Source organism: Crocuta crocuta, unplaced genomic scaffold (genome assembly GCF_008692635.1).
Source record: "Crocuta crocuta isolate KB4526 unplaced genomic scaffold, BGI_CrCroc_1.0 scaffold224, whole genome shotgun sequence".
NCBI classification, from domain to species: domain Eukaryota; kingdom Metazoa; phylum Chordata; class Mammalia; order Carnivora; family Hyaenidae; genus Crocuta; species Crocuta crocuta.
Genome location: NW_027529545.1, coordinates 885,897 through 889,785, shown reverse-complemented (window position 1 = coordinate 889,785; position 3,889 = coordinate 885,897). Strand labels below are relative to the sequence as shown.

General features: G+C 38.0%; 1 long non-coding RNA gene across 2 annotated transcripts in view; it reads right to left on the bottom strand.

The window, feature by feature from the left end:
• The window catches only part of LOC144229367 (uncharacterized), a 7,072-nt gene extending 5,456 nt beyond the window's left edge, over positions 1–1,616 (bottom strand). For both annotated transcript variants that reach the window (XR_013334473.1, XR_013334474.1), the window contains exons 1-2: positions 1,465–1,616; positions 378–450 (exon numbers count right to left, since the gene is read on the bottom strand). This is a non-coding gene — a long non-coding RNA (uncharacterized LOC144229367). The remainder of the gene's footprint in view (positions 1–377; positions 451–1,464) is intronic.
• Positions 1,617–3,889: the final 2,273 nt, after the last annotated feature.

Genomic DNA, 3,889 nt, shown 5'->3' with positions numbered 1-3,889 from the left:
GTTTTGGTATTGAAAAATGTGTTTGACTAGGAGTTGACCATATCAAGAATCTCAAGGATCTCTATATATTTTAAGTATTTTATTAACAAATTAAAAGGATTTCTAAGAGAAAGAAAATTGATATATAAGAAGCACAGTGTTGAAAAGGAGGTAGTGCAGTGAGTAATTTACAAAGGCCTAACAGCATGCTTTTGTCTATGTTACAGTTTCCTGGTTACCAAAAACAAGGTGACCAGGCTTGATCAGACTTATCAAGGTCTTATTTTCCATTTTTATTGCCTGTAGAGAAATACAAACCTCTTAGAAGAGCAATCCAATTTTTTAAAAGCTCCAAATAAAATATCAGAATGTGGGAAGATATTAAAAAGGCTACTCACTTTGCAATGGATGAGGAAATATTTATCTTTGTCCAAATAGTAAAGGTTTTGATATCAGTATGATTAGTTTCACCTGCAGGTTGAATACCAAGAATCACATTTTCAGGATAAATTTCGGAAAAGATATGCCAGGAAATTGATTCTATGGGGATAGATAATTACATTAGTATTTTTTTTTTTTAAGGATGCGAATACTCCTATCATAATCCGTGCTCACTTCCCCAGCCTACAGCTATAGGTCCTGAAAGTAACCAAAGAGAGTTGTTCTTGTTGAATTATTAGTCACAAAGTTTTTAGAACTTGTCATTTTCATATCCCAAACCCCACACATTATTAGCCCTTGTATGTTAATTTGTTGCAGATTTGATTCCTTTACAAAGCTCCTGCCCTTGGGCGCATAGCCTTAGAAATCGATATTATCAATCTAGATGTCCTATCGATAGCCAGACGGGCTACGTCAGTTGAGGCAATGTCACATGAATGTCTTCCCTAGTAACCTGCAGAATTAGCAAATACGGAACCACAGGGGTAGGATAATGTGGAGTGAAAGACATTTGGGCAGAATTCTATGCACTCTCTGTCAGTGTGCAAAATGCAATACATTTTTAAAAGAGAATAATAAAGAGCTAATTGCAATTGGGCAGCAAGATAAGTGATTTCTTTTTCCAAAATTTTTCATGTAAATATTAGTTTTATAATTATTTTACTTTAAAAATCCAATGCGGTTACATTTCAAAATAACTTAAAGTCATTTGAATAAGAGTGGAAAAAAGCACACTTTTAGGAGCTAAAAATATATCAAAGAAAGGAGATTGAACGCAGCATTAAAGAGAAGGTTCACAATGGCACATTCAGCAGTAAAAAAAGGGGGGGGTTCAGGCCAAGGAACAAATCAAATACCAATGCCCAGAAGAAAAACAACACTTGAGAGTTAAGCACTTCAGATTTTTTATTAGCTCTTAGTAAATAAAGCAAGATTAAAGCAAAGCATTGGAGACAGCCAAGAGATCTTCACCCTTCAACCTCCTCTTGTCTTGGCGGTGAGCATGAAGGAATTAAATAAAGACCATATGTCCTATTCTTTTACCTGGTCAGCAGGCTGCAAGGGTTTTGAAAGAAAATAAAATGAAGACAAGTTTCCAAAGCATTCAGGTGCACAGCTTAGCTCGGAAAGCTGAACTTTGCTTTCACTCGAAGTGGTCAGTGAATGCAACCAAGAGTAGCCAGTGCTCGAACGGAATCCTGTACAGCTTGGTTTCTCACAGGGCTTAAGAATCCTGGTCATGACTGCCTGCAGCACGGACTTGGCCTTTTTCTCTCTTCAAAGCATTCTGTGCATTCCTACCTTTTACTTAAGCAGACCTCCATTCTGCACCAGAAGTTTAATTCATACAATGGAGGGGACTGAGACAGACAAGTGTGCACGTTTCCTAGATTTGAAATGGAAGTGGAATCAGAAGAGGACTTACTAAGTCACATCCCTGCTAAGGTTGAGTTTAGTAATTTGTTTTTGAAACGTCCTGATCTAGGTTTTGTTTTTTTTTTTCAATTAGGGTGAAATATAAGTGAAAAATGAGTGCCCCATGAAGAATGCTCTTTCCACCCTCTTTTCCCGGCCTAAGCATGAAGAGATAGGGCTCTCCCAGCAATACAGTCGCTGATACCTGTCCCCTGCCCTGCACAGAGAACCAGGAAATGGGGCATCCATCAGGTTCTAGTCCTGAATCTTAGCTTCCTAGACATTTTCTTGTAAGCAGGCATCTAAGAGCAGACAGGGGCATTCAAATTGAACACAACCACATCACTTTTATTATTTAACATGGAGTCCACCCAGACTGCATGAGAGGAAGCAATACATTAGGAACACCCAGTTAAGGGTAATCTTTAATATTCTTTTCTTTAATGGCATCAAACCTGACCTCGTGATCAAGACTCTGTCAAGATAGAACTAACCAGATGATCTTCTGCTCCACCCCTAGTTACTGTTTTCCTCATTATCATGTGAATTTCTCTTTATAATGTTATTGAAATAAGGTGGGGTCCTACGTCCTGGGCAACAAGGAGTGGAAAATATGCAGAGTAGTTGTGGCATCAATCTTTAGGATATCTAGTCAGTTTCCCACAATTCTCTTGATTCCTCAAATTCTTGTGGTTGAAAGAATGCCAACTGTGTCATAGCTTTGCCTGCTTTCTCTTCTTGCATTGTCTGCCTCCAGCCATGCGTCTGGCTGACCTACACGTTGTCTATTGAACCTGCTAATTTAACTCCTACTTGCTGATTTTGAGGCTTTTCCCCAAGTCCTACAAAATTGAGGCCCCCTGAATTTATCATTTCCATTCAACAATATTTTCTAATAAAGATTGGCATTTAAATTTGGCTAAGGTTTGCAATTGTAAGCACACTTAAATGTACTCTTTTCCTCTGGTTCATTACTACAGATTTGGGAACAATGTTAGTAAGGATTTATTCTAAAACTGCCAGCTTTCTTGGTTGATAAGCAATTTTGTTAGTTTTAATAGACAATTATAGGATTTCAATAAGCAAGATAGTTCTGATCTAGAATGAGGTTGATATTTGTCATAAGCTGTTTATCTTCTCTGTCTCCTCAGGGATGTCCTTGGAATTTTTTAGGACTCATCACAGCAAAGCAATAAAATTGCCTTTGACAATTCTGATCACGTCTAAGAAAATCCAAAACAAAAAAGTGCCACCCGAATTTGCCTGTCAGATAGTTTAGCGTTTCAAAGGAGATCTCTTCTAAGAAAAGCAGCTGGAGCCAAAGAAAACTCAACACTATTATACCATAAATTTATCACTGCTGAATTTTCTGGCTAGGAGCCATGGTCTCCATGGTCTAGGGAAATATTCTCTAGAATCTTAAAGTTCTTCGATGAATTTTTAAATTTTTGTGTTTTTATGTCAATGATGTGAACGTATGCTGGATCACATGTATGATAATGTAACCGAGAAATCAGTCCACAATTATACGAAATCCCTGAAGCCAGTTGCGTTTTAGAGTTCAGTTTTTCAGGGGTGCCTGGGTGGCTCTGTTGGTTAGGTGCCCGACTTTGGCTCAGGTCATGATCTCACAGTTGGTGAGTTCAAGCCCTGCAATGGGCTCTGTGCTGACAGCTTGGAGCCTGCAGCCTGCTTTGGATTCTGTGTCTCCCTTTCTCTCTCTGCGCCTCCCCTGCTCACACTCTGTCTCTCTCTCTCAAAAAGAAACATTAAAAAAATTAAGAATTCACGGTTTTTAAGATTTTAAGAAGCTTATGTGGTGCATATGCTGTGTATTATATAACACCTACAGTGGAGGCTGGGGAAACCCCACAAAGTCAATCATATGAATATTTCTGTAGTGAAGCATGTGAAACTAAGTATTGTAAACATAGAAGATGAACAGACCATATTCTGAGCTGTAAATTAAGTCTCAGCAGATTTAAAATAATTGAAAATATGAAAATTATGTGCCTGACTAAAAAATAATTAGAGTAGAAATCAATGATGAGAA